Source organism: Callospermophilus lateralis, chromosome 1 (genome assembly GCF_048772815.1).
Source record: "Callospermophilus lateralis isolate mCalLat2 chromosome 1, mCalLat2.hap1, whole genome shotgun sequence".
NCBI classification, from domain to species: Eukaryota; Metazoa; Chordata; class Mammalia; order Rodentia; family Sciuridae; genus Callospermophilus; species Callospermophilus lateralis.
This window is the reverse complement of record NC_135305.1, coordinates 108,694,276-108,713,535: the sequence shown is the minus strand read 5'-3', so window position 1 is coordinate 108,713,535 and position 19,260 is coordinate 108,694,276. Positions and strand designations below refer to the sequence as shown.

Here is a 19,260-nt window from a genome sequence, read left to right as displayed (position 1 = left end):
GGTTTGCATAAAGGTTTATAGTTTCTAATGGTAGACAGGGATGGAGGATAGGGGATGGGGGGAGGGTAAGCTGTGATGTTATAAGGTAGGATCTGAAATTATAGAGATATTAGATTATAGGATTAGTGAAAGGGTAATCAAAAGAAGTTGGCTGTTAGCATGATAAGGTCAATCCCATGCATGTCTTCCTGTTACCTCTGCAACAGGATGGTGTCTGTTAGCACACCTAGTAGAGATACCTCTGGTGCAACCAGGCCCACGGGGATCTTGGTGATGGTTTTCCAGGTCCTGGTTGTTGTCCTAGATGAAAACAGCCATGTCTCTGTTGGTGGTGGCAGTAGCATTAAGCCTGCAGGTTCCTTGATGTTGGGCTTCCAGGCCCCTGTCAGTGTCCCACGTTGGAAGCTGCCTCAGCTAAAGATGACACAGGCAGCAGTGGAGGTAACCCAAGATGGTGGTGGAGGTGTCCCAAGATGGAGGCAACCGTTTTCAGAGATGGGGCTGGAAAGATGGGCTGTATGATGACATTGGATGTCCTATTCCAATGCCACAGTGTGGTATGCAATGCTTCAGTGGGCAGCTGCCTCCTCGCCCTGTCAGTTGTCCCATAGTGGAGATTACTGCCTTGGGCAGGGCTATGGTGGTGGCTGCAATGTCCCCAAATGAAGGCAGTTTGGGTGGAGTCACATGTTGGTGAATAAGGAAGCACGGTGTGGGTTGGACCTCTCAGGGGCAACGGATATAATTTAACTTTGATGGCCATTTCATTCTTCTCAAACTTTCTTTCTCTTCATTCCCTAACATCATATTCTTCCAGTCATTTTTTTCCCTCTATTTTTTTGGCTGTTCTCAGTACTCTTTTTGAAATTCCCTTTTTAAAAATTTGCTCCATGCCGGGATAGTATAAAGAACTCTCCTGTGCAACTTTACCTACTTGAATTTCTATTACATTGCTAGTAGCTTCCAGGCCCACATCTTAAATACAAACCTGTCTCCAGATTTCTAGGATGAGTTGAGTATTGAAAACACCTACTTGAATAACTCCAAGGCACACCAAATTCAACATACACAGGATTTGTCTTGTGATCTTCTCTTCAAATTTGCACTTATTTTGCTTTTTGTAATTCAGCAATAGCCAAGTTATTGTAAATTATTCTGCAATTAAGAGAGCCTTTTCTCTCTGCAGTAATAAAGTTCTTTCAAAGCTACATATCAGGTTTTATAACTTTATCAACATTGTTATTAGAATAATTGTTTCATTGGCTAATGGGTCTTTCATGACCAGATTCCTTCCTACCTCATTATCCTTATTTCTTGCATTGACACATTTAATTTTATATTCCTTTTCTATGTCTGGCAAAAAACTATGCTTTGTCACTACACAGGGTGTTTTCTCTCCCTGAATAATAACTCTGTTCTTATTCTTCCCATTTCTAGTTTTTAATCTGGATTAATTTGAATCAACATAAAGATGACACTTTAATATTTCTTCAGATAACTCTCCCTGGCCCTTACACTAACTATACCTGTTCTATCCTGTATTTTTCTAAAATAACAGAATATTTTGTCATTGCTGATTAACTTTTTTTCAAGACATACCACTGCTTTGTTAGTGCAGAATTTAAGTTATCTTGCTCTCTCTGTATTTTTTCAGTGCTTAGCTTTGTGTCTATCTGTTTTAAAAAAGTTGTCTCTCTGATGAGCTTGTGAATACAACTCAATAAAAAATGAACATCTAGAAAGTAGATGTACTTTTGCTCAATGTTTGACTGCTATTGAGGTTAAAAAAAACCATACTGATTATTTAATAATGAAACTGGTCCAAATCTATTATTCTTGCTTCAAGAGATTTTAGAATATGTTCCATTCTCAGGATCAAAAAGACATGAAGAGATAAAGGCATAAAGATCACTTAATTGAAAAAGGATGGTATTTGCATCAAATGATGCTTTAACAATTGGGTCTCCATATGTAAAATAAGAAACCTAGACACACAAATTATACCACTTACAAAAATTATCTCAAAAAAAAAAAAAATAGACCTAAATGTCAAATTCAAAACTATGAAACTTTTAGAAGGAAACACAAGAAAAAAATTAGGTGAGTTTGGTTTTTATGATGAAATCACCTTGTGAAAAACACGATCCATGAAACAAAATAAATTCTCAGACATTATGAAAATTAACATTTCTTCCCTGTGAAAACATTGATAAGAGAAAGGATAGACAAACTGAACTGGATGAAAATATTTGGATACACCAATTAAATAAAGGACTTGTATCCAGACTATATAGAGAACTTTTAAATTTCAATAATAAGGAAACAACAAAATTAGAATTTGGACAAGGATTTGAACAGAAAACTCTTGCAAAAAAAAGGATTTACAGATTACAGATGAGCAAGCGTGTGATGAGATACCCAGCATCATTTGTCATGTGGGAAATGCAAACCAAAACAGTAATGAGGCACCACTAAGTTTATTTAAATGACAAATTACAAAACAAACACAAAACCTAACAATATCAATTGCTTGTGAGGAATCAGGGCAGTAGGACCATTCATTCATTCCTTGCTTGTGGAAATACAATATGGTACAGCCACTTTGAAAGACAGTATGAAATCTTATTTTACACCTAAATATTGTCTTTATCTAGCTCATTTGAAAAATGTATGACCACACAAAACCCGCATGCAAAAGTGCTAGCAGAAGTTTAGTTAATAGTAGCTGGAAACAACAAAGATGTCTTTAAGTAGTTAAAGGATAAACAAAGGGACAGCCATAAAATGGCATATTCTTCAGCAGAAAGAATATTCTATTAATCCACACAACTATATGAATGAATCTAAAATGTGTATCACAACAAGAAAAGTCAATTTTAAATTCTACTTATTGTATGATTCCATATATTTGATTTCTTGTATATGAAAGGGTGGCTACTGGAAGTTCAAAGTGGGTAGAAAGGATGAGTAAGTGAACATGGGAATTTTTTAGGACAGTGAAACTATTCTTCATGACAATGTAAGGCTGAATACACATAATGTAGTTTTGAAAACTCATAGAACTTTGCTGAATAAAAACTGAAACTTAATATATGTCAATTAAAAAATAAATTAAAATTTTGAGTATCCCATGAGCCAAAGCTGAATACAACAAAACAATGCAAATGTATGAAATAACCTTACTGAGTGAGATGAAGGAAAAGGTGTTGATAAGTAACTCTGGAAATCCCTGGAGTCTTTAGGATTAAAGGAAAAGGGAAATAGGTATAAGCATTGTTGTCTAGTTGATAAAGTTGTTTCCATGAGATATGAGTTCAAGATCCTGAAAGCATTACATGTATACTGAAATTAAACAATTAAATAAGCGTATGTAAAATAGTGGGGAGTTATGGTTTCACCTTGTTGAATTGGGGCAATTACAAAAATTAAGAAGAAAAAATAGGTATGATCCATGTGGTAATAGGCTGTAGTTGGAGATATCTGGTGAATTTATTTTCAAGTTGGTGTAGATATAGCTTGTTACATAGGAAAAAAGTATTGACATGCATATGTGTATATAATGCATATGGGCTAGTATATAATACTTATATATCCTTGCTTTGCAGCTGAGAATGCCTACATACAAAATTAACACAGTCACAATGAGCATATCTGCTTCTCAAAACTTAGTTCCTAATGACACTTTCCAATAAAGGAACCAGAGATTCTTGGAGAGATTATAGGATTAAAAAAAGAAATACATGGATGGACCTGGAGCTTCTCTCAGTACCATAAAATAAAGAGGTACTCAAACAATAACAAATAGTAATGGGCACATGTCAAAGTGATACAAGAGAAAATTGAAAGAAACTCCATCATAAAAGCTGGAGCAATTAAACAAAAATTAAGTAGTATTGTATTATAAGATAAATCATAAATTAGTTACATCTAATTCCAAACTTATATGGACCCTTGAGATGGTGTGATGGGAATAGCTTTTTATTCTGGGGCCTTCTTCCCTGAAACTCACAATCTTGAGTTTATTCATGAGAAAATCATCTGGTAAATATCACTTGTAAAATATTTCACAGTTCCCAGGCAAGTAGTACTCAAAATTGTCAAGGCTATCAAAAACAAGTCAGAAATTGTCAGTCAAGAGGAAGATAAGGAAATGTGATACTAAATATACTGTGGTATACTGGAACAGAAACAAAACATTAGGTAAAACCAGGGAAACTGAGTAAAATGTAGATTTCAGTTAGCAATAATTTATCAACATTTATCTATTAATTGTAACAAAAGAGCCATGCTAATGTAGGAAGTTGTTAATAAATGTGGAAACTGAGTGTGGCATATATGGAATTCTTTGTATTAACTTTGTAGTTTTCTTTTTTGTAAATCTAAATTTGTTCTGAAATGAAAAGTTTATTTAAAAATACATGAAAGATGACATAAGCAAGATGGTGGAATAGAAGTTCCCAATACTTGTCCTTTCAAAGTAACATCAATTTGAACAACCATCTGTGCATGAAATACCTTTACAAGAGCAAAGGAATCCAAGTGAGAGATTATAGCACCTTGGAAAAGCACAGAAATAAGAAAAGACACATTAAAGAGGGTAGGAAGCACAGTTTCACAGTATTCACATCAACCTCTCCCTCAACAACATGGGAAACACACAGAGAGATGGAAAAAGGATAGAAAAGAGAGCTCCTGATTTCACTCTACCAGGTCTACCCCAGTGACCAGGCCAGATTCCAGCACCAGGTCGACCCAGTGACCAGGCTAGCACTGATGGATTCAAGTTCCCTATCAGACCCATTGTATCAGGACTTGAGCTGGCTCTCATAGATTTAGAGCTTAGATCCATCCCCATGAATTCAGGCTCTAGGATTTCCCCAGGACCAGGTGCTCCAATGAACCAGGCTTTAAGCCTAACCTGACCTCTGCTTGCCTACAGAGTCATGCTCAAGGACTGCCCCACCTCTAGCATGGGTCTCAAATCCAGCCCACAGAATCAGGCTTTAGGCCCAGCCCCACAATCCCCAATACAGGACTTTTCTTTAGACCCAGATACCAGGTATACTCTAGTGGACTCTAACACCAGAGAAGACCTCACAGACCCAGACTCCAGGCTTGTGCCACAAGCCAGGACAACAGTAGGTTTACCCACAGATCCCACTGGGCAGTCTGCTGAGGGTCTCTGGAGGTACCCACTGCTGAACACTGGAAATAGTATCTATTTCTGCACAGACAGTAACATAGGGCTACTCAAGGATATAGAATGATCAGAGAAGTATGACACCACTCAAAAAACAAAGTGAAATACCAGTAACTGACTTAAAGATATGGAGATCTATGAACTGCTTGACAAAGAATTGAAAATCATAGTCTTAAACTCAGTGAGCTCTAAGAGAACACAGATGAACAATAAAACTGGTGTCAGGATAAGTAAACTATGAACAAAATTAGAAGTACAACCAAGACATAGACACTATAAAAAATTTATGGAACTGAAGAACACAATGACTGAACTGAAAAATTACAGTTTTAACAAAACAAGTAAGACTTTTAACAAAAGTTTTAACAAAACAAGTATGAATATGTTAGTTCAAAGATAGGTCATTTGAATTTTCCCATTCAGAAGAACAAAATGAATGAAGAATATAAAGGATTGAAGAAATCAGATGGTCCTTATGGGACTCTATCAAGTGAACCAAAGCTCATAATGAAGATCTCATAAGGAGCAGGGAATGAGGTGAAAAGCTTATTTTAAAACAATGGCATTAGATTTTAAACACGTGCAGAGAAAAGTGAACATCCAGGTCTGTGATGACAAAATAATTCATCTCTTAAACTAAAAATATCTTTACTGAGACACATTAAAATGAAGTTATCCAAAGCCAAAGGAAATGAGAAATTTCAAAAGCAGCAAAAGTGACTTGCTCTATCCAAGGATACACTCACTTCCCTGCCCTGTAATTTTCAGTGGATTTCTCTGTAGAAATTTTGCATGTAAAGACAGAGTTGAATGATACGTTAAAAATACTGAAAAAAACAGCAAGCAAGCAACCAAGCAAACCTTGCCAACCAAGAACACTATGCTCAGCAGAGCAAGTATAATTCAACATACGCTAATCAGCAAATGCGATAGACTACATTAATAGAATAAAGGAAAAGACCATATAATCATTTCAATACATAAAAAAGAAGTATTTGAAAAAATTCAATATCTTTTCATGATAAAAGCTCTCAGCAAATTAGGTTTAGAAGGAATGCATATCAATATAATGAAGGCTATATATGATATGCCCACCACTAACATCATATTCAATTATAAAAAGGTGAAAAGTTTCCTTAAAGATCTGGAAAAGACCAAAGGTGCTCCAATCACTACATCTATTCAGTTTAGTACTAGAATCCAGCCAGAGTAAATGAGCAATGGAAATAAAGGCACCTAAACTGGAAAGGAAGAAGTAAAATGGTCTCTGTTTACAGACGACATGATCTTACATATACAAACCCCTAATGACTCCACTGAACAAACTAACAAAAACTTATTGGGACTAATAAATAATTCAATAAAGTTTCTAGATAAAAGGTCAATATACAAAAATTACTCCTACTTCTATGTAGGACAAACTGTGAAAAAAATGTTTAAAAATTCCATTTATAAAAGTATCAAAAACAATAAGATATTGATGAGTAAATTTAACCAAGAAAGTAAAAGATTTCTACACTGAAAACCATAAACTATTGATGAAAGATACTGGAAAAACAAATAAATGGAAATATATATATGTTCATGAATTAGAATAATTAGTATTGTTAAAATAACCATACTACCCAATGCAACCCACAAATTCAATAGAATCCTCATCAGAATTCCAATGACTTTTTTTCACAAAAAATTGGAAATTCATATAGAACCACAGAAGACTCCAAGTAGCTAAAACAATCTTTAGTCAGAAGAAAAAGTTTGAGGAATTATAGCACCGATTTCAAAATAAACTACAAAGTTATTATCAAAGCAGTGTAATACTAAATGATACTTGTATTAAAAACATATATATCTACATCTGTATTTAATGCAAGTATTGAATGCAAATTTTTATAATTATATATATTTAATGTGAATATTATATATGTATATGTATGTATTTTACTGTATATACATATATATGTATATGTATGTATTTATTACTGATATATATATATCAGTAATAGAATAGAAAACCTAGAAATAAATTCTTGAATTTACTGTCAATTCATCTTCAATAAATGTGCCAAGAATTCATGATGGAGAAAGGAGATTTTCTTCAATAAATGGTACTGGGCAAATTGGATACACATCTCCAAAAGAGTGAATGTAATATATATTATAATATATTCTATTTCCTCAAATTCTCAATGAGAATTTGATATTAATATAATTCACCTTATCGCCTCTCCTTAACTTTTGGATTTATTATTCTTTGACTGGGTTTTAAGTCAGTTATATAAAAATTTATTTTTGTGTATATTTAACTTGGAGAGATTTTTAAATTGTTTCTATGGTGGGGTGTATAACACTATAAAATTCTATATTGGATCTGCTTTAACGGTTGTAGAATGATTTGAACATGTAAGCAATTTAGATGTTGTGAAAGAATTACAATTTCAATGGTTTTCACAGAGACTTAACAATGGAGAGTCACTACATAATCTTCTTATATCTGCCTTTGTTTTTCTTGCAGCAACTTCCATGGTCTTGCCATTGGTGTTTTAGAAATACTTTAATTGTGTTGAAGAATGTGTGGGTGTAATGAGAGTTTTATAGTGCAACTGGGAAAAGTTTTTAAAAAAATCAAAAGATCCTACTTGTATTTTACTATTTTTTTGAATAAGTGAGTTTCTAGTTTGGGCTTTCACTGACATTGTGCTTTTATTATTTTAATATAGAAATATGGTACAAATACTGGGGTTATAAAAATTGTATGACTTAAATATTTATAATGGATTTTTCGTAAATTTGTCACATTATTGGGGAGAGATTTGGGATTCTGTAATTTTTTACTATATATCTGAGGATTTTAGAAAGTACTAAGTACAAAGAGAAACACGAATATGTAATAGAGAATTTGACAAATTGAATAGAGATTAGGCAACAGTAAATGTATTCTAAATTATCTAAAAGCAAATGGTTATAGTATAAAGTATTTGCTTAAATACAAAATTATAAAATTATATGTGTGTATGAGAATAAGAATTCTACTTGTTAAAATGTATGTAATTTTTTGAAGCAGTACTTTTCAGAAAGGAAAAATTTCTGATCTTTAATGCTTTTCTTACTATTCAAGAAGTTAAAAACTGAGTAGGTTATATACTCATATCTAAAAATTCTCACAAATAAAACTTCATGAAAGTGGGTGAAGGGATAGAATCTTAAAGGAAAGATGGTTAAATTAGAAAGAAAACAGAAGTGATAAGCATATTAAGGTCCCAGGTCCTTTTATTTGTTTAGTTTAACATTTTTAATAATAAAATACTAAAACATCATAGAAAAACACAGAAAATTATAGGAAAAGAAATAACAAGTTTCTCAACCACACATGACACATTTTACCATATTTATTTCAATTATCTTCATTTAATTTTTCAAGAAATATTACAGAGTTAAAATCTCCTATGCCCTTGTCCTTTTTCTGTTCCTGCCTTTTATTAGCTAATGTCCAAGGTAATAATTTTATTTATTTAACATTTTTCTATCTATACATGTACCTATAATATACATTTTGTTAGTTTAAAATAATTATAATTAAAATTTAAATACAAAAAAATTAAACATTATCACCTCTAGCATATGTTTCTCCTCTTGCTTTTTCATCTTAAACCCCTTACTCTATAAAAATAGAAAAGAGAATAAATATGAATGTTAACTCTTTGGATATAATTAGCTTGAATGAATATTAATTGTTTGATGAGTTATATTTTTTAAAGTTTAATAGTGATTCTGTTTGGATATTTACACTTAATGGTGAATCATTTAAGTTTTGCTAATGTACCTTTTAATTCATTACAATAGAATTTATTCTCTCACAAAAATGTATATGTATACATATTAATATGTTTGAAAATAAAATGTACAAAGTTATGCATAAAAGAGAATATCCTAAATGAGAAATTTTATAAAATTATGGATTATAAATTAAGAAGAAAATTAATGACTAGTTATACCCTAGTGCTTCTTTCCCTCTTTACCTCCTTCCTTCTTCTTCGTTTTTTTTTTTTTTTTTTTTTTTTTTTAACTTTTACAGCACTGGGGATTGGACTTGTGCATGCTGAGCAAGTGCAGTAATGCTGAGCACCATCCCCATCCATCCCATTCTTTTGTAGACACTTTGCCTTTGCCATGATAGTTTTAGGTCTGTTATTAAAGTATCAAGAGTCAGCAGGTTTCTATTGTGGAGAATTGAAAAAGATGAAAAGCACCCAATTTTTTTTCAAGCTAAAGTAATTCTTGCATCAAATAAATCAGATACTCAAATTAATAATGAACTATAAGAATTTAATTACAGAAATTGCTCAGTATTATAATTTTATGAAATTCATTTAATACTTTATTTTTATAATTCAGGTATGGCTTAAGGGATACATTTAAACTTTTCATCAACTAGTTCTGAATATTCTATGTAATATTAATATTTACCTTATCTTTCATGTGTTTATGAAAAAACATGTCTGAGCAGTGTTTCTTAGAATAAGAGTTGCATAATACACAATATAATATAAAAATAATGAGCCTTCAATTGATCTTTCTAAAACACAGCCTTTCTGTAAATAGCTGTCCATTGTTTTTGGTGATAGCAGCAGACTAAAATGGGAAGAGAATGAAAATAAAAATAATTTTTCATAGTTAGACTTGTACTATTGACATGTTGCAGGAGAATCTTCCCCTAAACTCTTGTAAAGTTCTCGTACTGCTTGGAAAAGTTTTTATTTGTTATTATTTTTTTACTTTTTTCAATTTCATGGTGCTTGGGATCAAATTTGGGGATTTGGATGTGATAGGTAAGTGTGCTATCACTGAATGACATCTTTAGTCTGAAAAAGTTTCTAAAAGTACAGTGATATTTTGGTTAATGATGGCCCAGTCTTGCAAAAGTGGTACCATAAGATTTTATTGCCTAGTGCATCATAACTTTATTAGTTTGAGTAAGTCTACTCCATAGTGTTCACACAATAAAGAAGTCACAAAATGACACATTTCTCATATTATATCTGTGTTGTTAAGTAATGCATTAGTATACTCACCAATGACAAACCATAAGAAAAAACAAAATCCTAATATTGTGATGTTATAGAAAAGCTCTAAAACAAAACTTAAAAAAATAAAGAGTAGAGCAACTAAATAATCAAAAAAGAAGGCAAGAAATATGGAATAAAGGAACATAGAGAAAATGGAACAATTAGAAAGTGAATTGAAAAAGAGTGGATTCAAATTGAATTACATCAGTAATTAAATTAATTTCAAAAGGACTAAAAATTACAATTAGAAGATAAAGATTAACAGAATACAGATTTAAAAATTAAGGACTGGAGATATAATTCAGTGGTAAAGTGCTTGCCTACTATGTACTCGGCCCTGGATTCAATCCCTAGCACTGCAAATAAATAAGCAAATAAAAATTAAAAATAAAAATCTACACCTCATATGGGGCACTCTTTGTACATTCCAGGATGTACAAAGAACTTAAAAAATGTAACACCAAAAAGAGCAAATAAACTAATTAATAAATAGGCAAAGACATTGAACACTTTTCAAAAGAAGAAATACGATGGTCAATAAATTCATGAAAAAATATTCAACATCTCTAGCAATTGGAGAAAAACAAATTAAAACTACACTAAGATTCCATCTCACTCCAGTCAGAATGCAGTTATCAAGAATACAAGAAACAGTAAATGTTAGTGAAGATGTAGGGAAAAAGGTATGCTCATATATTTCTGGTGAGACTACAAATTGGTACGACCACTTTTGAAAGTGTTGTGGAGATTCTTCAAAAACCTAGGAATGGAACCACCATTTGTTCCATCAATCTCTTTAGTATATATCAAAAGGATTTAAAATCAGCATACTATAGTGACACAGCCACATTAATGTTTGTAGCAGCTCGATTCAAAGTAGCTAAGCTGTGGAGTCAAACTAGGTGCCCATCAACAGATGAATGCATAAAGAAAATGTAGGTTTATATACATAATGAAGTATTACTCAGCAATTAAGAAGGATGATTTTATGACATTTGCCAGTAAATGGATAGATATGGAGACTGTCATGCTAAGTGAAATATTAGCCAATCTCCAAAAGCCAATCCATTCCAAAAGATGGAATGTTTTTGCTGATATATAGAAGCTAACTCACAATAAGGGAAGTTGGTTGGGAAGAGTAGAAATTCAGTGGATTAGATCAAAGGGAATGTAGAGAATGGAGGGGGTATTAGGAAAAACAAAGACAGTGGAATTAATCTGACATAATTTTCCTGTGTCTATGTATGAATATAACACAGTGACTCCCGCCATTGTGCACATATATAAGAATGGGGTTCTAATTAGAATAAGATATATTTCATGCTTGTATAATTATATCAATATGGATTCTGCTGTCATGTATAACTAGAAATAACCAAAAATTTCAAAGGGAAAGGTCATTTCACTAAGAAAATAGACAGGAGTGAAACACACTTAAGAAGATTCTCTATATGCTTTCTGTTTAGGGAAATAGAAATTCATGGCCCATGGGGATACCAAGCAATGCAAACTCAGAAGTATTGCCTATGGGAAGGCAAAAAAAATACAGTCATTTTGGAAAGTGCCTCAAAATTTCTGATACATTAAATTTAACAAAGAAACATACTAATGACCATATATTCTTATTCTTATTCCTAGGTACTTATCTAGAGAAAAAAAATACATGTCCTCACCAATGTGCGTATCAAAATGTTTATAGTACCACTATTCATGGTCATTAAAACCTGGACCCAACATAAATAAATGCCCATTAACTACTGGATGAATAATATACTTCCATGCAATGAAACAAATGCAAGTTGCTAGTGACGTAAATCAGATGAGCCACCCCCCATAGAGTACAAAAAGTGAACTGACCATAAGTCATGAGAATTTTAGGATGTGTAAAAATGTTTTTTTTTTTTTTTCTAATGATTATGATGATGGTCACACACTTAAAATACTTGTAAAAACTCAGAGGACTGTGCTTCTTAATGTATGCAACATATGCCTAAGTAAACCCAATCTTTAAAAAAATAAAAGATCAGTAAATAAAAATTAACATGGGTCAATCATTGTTTAAAACAGGCACAATTTAGATATAAGGAAAGAGTGGATTTAAATTGAATGGATGAGGCCAGGTGTGGTGGCACACAGCCGTCATCCCAGCGGCTCAGGAGGACAAGGCAGGAGGATGGCAAGTTCAAATCAGCCTCAGCAAAAGCAAGGCACTAAGCAACTCAGACAGACCCTGTCTCTAAATAAAATACAAAATAGGGCTGGGGATGTGGCTCAGCGGTTGAGTGCCCCTGAGTTTAGTCCCCAGTACCCTCCCAATAAATAAATAAATAAATAAATTTGAACGGATGGAAAAGACTACGTATCTATTCAATTTTCATTATTCACAGATTCCAAATTTGCCTCCTGGTCAAAATATATTTGTTGACCCCAAATCAATACTTCAGTCTTTCACTGAAGTGATTCTTTAACCTGTGATGAAAATGCCCTTTTTCCCAGCTACGTTCAAATAAGTCACATTATACCTTCTTGAATCAGTTCTCATATTGTAAAAAAAAAAAAAAAAAAAAAAAAAAAATTTTGCAGTGTAGTTAGTGCCACTTTTTTCCCCCTCACATTTTTATGTTTCTCTTGGTGATTTTTCCATTTAAAATGACTCCTAAGTGTAATATCCAGGTGCTGTCCAGTGTTCCCAAGCAGAAGGCTGCAATGTGCCATACGAAGAAAATACATGTGAGATAAGCATTGTTCAGGCATGCGTTACCTTTCCATTGGCTGTGAGCTCAGTGTTAATGTAGCAACAATGTATATTAAACAAGTTTTTAAAAATAGAAACAAATATAAATCAAGGTTATATATTGAACAACAGATGAAAATGTTGTGATCAAAGGCTCAAAGGAGTCTACCTCTATGTTGCCCTTACCAAACTAATTCAGTATTTGCTAATTCAGCATTGACATCTTACATTAATTCAGTAAATGGATAGCTGCTTTATAGAGCAAAATTCTGTGAATAATGAGAATCAACTGCACCAAGAAAATACTAATCAATAAAATGATGTGGCTATGTTACTACCAGAAAAAATCAGACTTTAAGAAGTAGTCCTAGAAATAAACAGGATGATTTTGTAATGATAACAGTGATTAAATCATAAAAAATAAAAAATAGACATTATATGGATTTAATAGTATCAAACATAAAATCAAGTATAGAAGAGAAAAAAGAAGAAATAAATAAATCTATAATTATAGAGATTTTAGCACATTTCCCTCTGTAACAGAATTGCCAATTTCAAATCACAGAAAGATACAGAATATGTGGAAAATACAATTAAATAAGTTGACCTAATTTGCAACTATAGAATACCCCTTCCTATAGCTGTAGCATTCACAGTCTTTTCCAATACACAGAGTCATGTCTGTCACTTACTAAAATAAATAATACATGGAGCCATGAAGCAAATCTTAAAAAAATCCAAAGGAATGAAATCATGCTTTGTAATTTTTGATTATAGTGGGATTAAACTAGAAATTGATAACAGATGGATAATTAGAAAGTCTTCAGATAGTTGGAATTTGGTACCCTATAGGTTACCAAAGTGATCACAATAATGATTTGAAATATTTTTAAATGAAATAATTTTTCAAAAGCAAGGCATATCAGGTTTGTAAGACACAGCTTAAACAATGGTTCAGAGGAAATTTATGGCTCATTTTAAATGCGCATGTGAGAAAATAAGAAAATGCTGAAAACCAGTAATCTGTTTTCATTTTTTACAAGTTAATAAAAACATATTAAATCATGGAAAGAGAATACATTTATAAAAATAAATGAAATCAAAAGGAGACAAACAAGAAAGAAACTCAACCAAGAAGTTAAAACTTGTTATATTTTAAGATTAATAAAATCAATAAATCCATAGCAAGACTTGTGAAGAAATAAAAGGTAAAAAAATTGCAAATTTCCAAAAGGATTGAAACAGAGTTACCTCTATAAAACCTACAGACATTAAACAGATAAAAAGAGAATATTATAAACATCTACTTGCAAATAAATTTGACACAATGGATGAAATAGAAAATGTATTCCTTGAAAACACATTTTATTGAAGCCAACATAGCAAGAAATAGAAATTTTGAATAGTACTATTTTATAAATTAATTGATTCTGAAGTCACTTTCATGCCCAAATCTCTTCACTGGTAAATTTTCCCTTAGCATTTAAGAAAAAACAATATTAATTTTACACTTTTCTCCACAGATAATAGAAGTAAGAACATTTCCATCACATTTTATGAAGCTAACATAATCTTAATACCAATACCTGAGAAGGAAGTAAAATCACAGGTTTTTACTTTCAGAAAGAGACGGATGTGACTGCATGACCAATGTAATTCTGCAACCTGTACACTCAGAAAAATTAGAAATTATATCCCATCTGATTCAAATGTATGATATGTCAAGATCATTGTACTGTCATGTGTAACTAATTTAAACAAATAAAAAAAGAATTGTAATGCATTCCACTGTCATATATAAATAATTTAAAAAAGAAAAAAAAGATATGGACAAAAATTCTATACAAATGGAATAAAATATAAATAGGTCAGTACATTATAATGAACTGTAGATTAATGCAGAAAAAAGGTTAATTTAATTTTCTAGTTGATTGTATTTTGAGAAAGAACAAACTGCCTGATTATTCAGTAGATGTACAGAAACCTAGGAATAGAAGAAAATTAAACTGGTCTAAAAAGGAAGACTTGCTACCAATGAAGGTCTTATTTTAAGGGTTAAAATAATAATGGATTTTTCCCTATTCTAATCAGCACAGGCACATATTTACTTAAAACTTGATGTTTTGTTTCATACAGATTTTAACATTAATTTTTATTTTTAAATTATTGCATTATAATATTATTTATCTTGAAATCATTTGGTGTTTTTCTTCCTAACTTTTAGGCCCAAACTGGTACTCTATTTGCCTGACTTTCATCCTGGTCCTGCCATCAGGGAACTACAAATTAAAATGATAATGAACTATCATCTCATATTCAACAGGGTGATTAAATTAAACAGTGCAAATACAAAGTGCTGGGTATGATGAAGATGATGATAATTCTCATACTGTTGGAAAGAGTGTAAAATGGTACAAGTAATTGAACACAAAACTAAAACTGAAAACACACTTGTCCTATGACCTACCAGTACCATTTATAGTCATACCCAACAGAAATGAATAAATATATCTGTGAAAAACCTTTCATTATAAGGCTCATAAGCAGCTCTATTTCTCATAGCCCCAAATAGTAACCAACCCAAATGGTTCATTGTAGAAATGGGGATGAATTATGGTATATTAATATAATGGAATAGCGCATAATAAAAAAAGAGCAAACTGCTAGTACACAAAAGAATATGAATGCATCATACTGCTCTTATAATAAGTGAAAATGTTTAGACATAACAGCTTAATCATGATCAATGCCATTTATAGGATTTGGGGGTTTATTCAAAATGAATCTATGGTGATAGATCTCAGTAATGATCAACTCTGCCACAGCAGAAGGTTGACTGGAATGGGCATGAGGAATCTTCTGGGATGCTGGAGATGTATTCTGTCCTGTCTGGAGTTTTAATTAAATGTGTCAAATTCATGAAATTGTAATTCAGGTTCTATACTTGTGTTAGCTATCTATCTTTGTAATCTGAGATAACCAGTTTAGGTTTATTTTGACTCACAGATTTGGAAGTCCCTGTCCATGATTAGTTGGCCCTGTTACTTTGGGCCTGTGGTGAGACTGTACATCATGGCAGGAGTATGTGGTGAAATGAGCAAAAAGAGTGAGGAGGGGATCCCCCAGTGACCAAAATACCTTCCACTAGGTTCTACATTTTTTAAGTTCCACCACCTCCAAAAGCAACATCAGGGTGGGGGGACCAACTCTTCAACTTATGGGCCATGGGGAATACTCAACATACAAGCCATAGCAATACTTTACCAAAGTAAGCTATGCGTTTTTTGTTTTTCTTAATAATCACACATATTTTTATTTTAAGAAGTTAGAAAAATTTATTGCTTCAAATAGGGCATTCTTTAATCTTTTAAGTTAAACCTGTGAATTTTAGAGACTACACTACTGACTGCTATATTATTATTCTCAATCTGGTTCCAGGATAATTTTGATAGCTCCTAGACATGAAAACCACTATATAAGTTTGTAAGATTTTTATTCATCTTTCTAATAGTTCATTATAACTTGTAATTCTATAATCCCAGACTTAAAAGTTATAAATATCATGAAAAGATCTATGAAAGTAATGTTTACACTTTCTGGTGCTGATATTCTAAAGCATAATAAAACACATAGAATTAGACTCTATAACAACACAGCAACAAAAACAACAAAGGGCACAGTTCTATGGAAATTATACCATGTATTTAAGAAAACATAACCAAAAATAAGGTAGTGGGAACTGAGAATACATTGAAGTTTAGTCTTGTACAGACAAGTACTCTGAAACTTATTTAAAACATGCATATGTCATCATTAATGTTCTGTGACTTAATTATCTCGAAACAACAGATGAAATACTTTGGCTACATACATATAGTTCCACCTGTCCTCAAAAATAATCATCCATTTTCATTTTCCAATTACTTCACAGACAGAAAAGTGCTCAATGACCTGTGTGCTCTCCCAATAAAGGCAAAACAAAAGCAGAAAATTATCCAAGGTTATTATTCCATCAAATATATTCCATGTCATTCATTACTGATCATAGAAATATATATTAATTTTAACATACCATGTTATGAGATTCCTATTTTTTTCAATGTCAAAATATTCCTTTTACCTGGATTTTGATCAACTGTTTTTAACAAATACATTTTTAAGTGGCTCAAAATAAGACATTATCAAAGTGACCTTTATTTTCATTTATCTTTCTTCAGCAACCATTGTATAATGGTGTAGCTCTTTTTCTTTAGAACAAATACATTCTTAATAGGTATAGAATATTAAGGAAAATAAAATAGCTAAATATATTTTTATCATATTGTATATGACTTTTGAAATCTGTTGACTATAGTTTTGAATCTACTCACTTGACTTCAAAATGCCTTTCTTATACAATTAACTAAAACATGAATCCCCCCCAAAAAAGTTTCAGAGATTTAATTCTCCTGAATTCCAGTGTTTTTCTAAATGACATTTTTAAGAACCATCATTTTGATCATTCTACATCTTATACTGTTCCAAAAAATGTTTTTATTCTCATCTATCCACATATTTTTTTACTTCAGCAAAAATCTAGTCCTAAGATACATGAAATAAATTTTTTTGATTTTGTTATGAAACACCTCTACATAGGAGTAGTACCTTCTTTTCAAAATCCTGCTCTGTGAATACTCATCCCTCAATTTTGTGTTCCTGTTATCCAGCACATCCTATTTCATCCCACCCAAGCTTCCAATCTGTTAACCAAGTCACCTTTCATAGCACACCATGCTAATATTTTCTTTACTTACCCATATGATATTCCATGATCTGTAATCAACTGTGCACCCCACCCCCTAGTATTTCTTAAGCTTTTTGTGTGGCTACCACCAAATCTAAAAGCTTACCTGTCTCTATGTTTGTAGACTGTTGTCTTCTATTTCTTTTATAGATTAATTTTCTATGCTTCCAAATAATTTATGTCTGAATCTAATCTTTCTCACCTACTCTAGGGCTTTGCTACTGAAACCTCACCCTCTTTACTGAATAATAAAATCTTGTTTTCTGTCTCATCACTTTAGGTGGCTTACTAACAAGTTGAATATACCCACCTTAAAAGAATGTTCCCCAGATACCAGTTTTCCATCCAGCTCTGCTCTTTCTTTTCTTTTTTAAAAAAAAATATTTATTTTTTAGTTGTAGTTGGATACAGTATCTTTATTTTATTTATTTTTATGTGGTGCTGAGATCAAACCCAGGGCCTTCCATGTGCTAGGAGAGTGCTCTACCACTGAGCCACAACCCCAGCCCTCTGCTCTTTCTTTTTATTTATTTTTTTCTTGTATTTTATAGAAGCATGCCATAAGTGAGTGGTTTATACTGTCTATCACTACTTCTTCTCATAATTATCTCATCATCATAATTAGTAATATTTCCATCCAGTCCTCAGACCATGACCCATTTTTAGTAATTCTCCAAATATTGGTGTTTACAACAAATGAATCAGGTCTAAAACTATATATTATATTAAATTGTCATTTTCTTTAGTTTACTTCAATCTAGAGCTGTCCCTTGTTCTTTTCTTGACTTTTGTGACCTTGACAAATTTGAAAAATTCAGGTGAGTTATTCTGATGAATGTCCCTTAATTGAATTTGTTGTTTTCAGGAAGTAGATTCAGATTATACATCATTGGTAAGGATATAACAGAAAAGATGTTGTGTTTTTTTTCTTTATAGTTATACATGATAGTAGAATCCATTTTGATATAACAAGCAGCAAAGAGTATATCTTATTCTCATTAGGAGCTCAGTCTTTTGGATGTGCACAATGGTGAGATTCACAGTGTATACAGGAGAGTGATGTCAGATTCATTCCAGTGTCATTCCTTTCCATGTCCCCATTCCCTTCCCTTCATTCCCTAATCCACTGTGATTTTCTCATGGAATTCTATTGGGTTTATAATATAACTGTGTTCTATTATCTTTTATCACTTGGTAAAAGATGAAGTCTACCTGGTTTCCCCACTGTGCAGTCACTTATTTTCCTCCTTTTACCTACAAAAATGCAGATTTTTTAAGTTAGGTAATTGAAAATACTCTAATATATTCCCCATCAAGATTTCAAGTTCTTCATTCCTTTTTTATATAAACATGAACTCAAAGTTCTTATTTTAATGAAATGGGGCATTGTAATTTATTATTATCATCATTAATTTAATTGTCCCTGATGTGGCCAGTAGGAGACCCTTCAAGTTGGTTTTATTGTCTTTTTATCACA

The 19,260-nt window shown here is 32.1% G+C and overlaps 1 pseudogene; it reads left to right on the top strand.

Annotated features, from left to right (window-relative positions):
• The first annotated feature begins 207 nt into the window (after positions 1-207).
• LOC143397829 (GTP-binding nuclear protein Ran-like) overlaps positions 208-19,260 on the top strand; it is a 77,968-nt pseudogene continuing 58,915 nt past the window's right edge.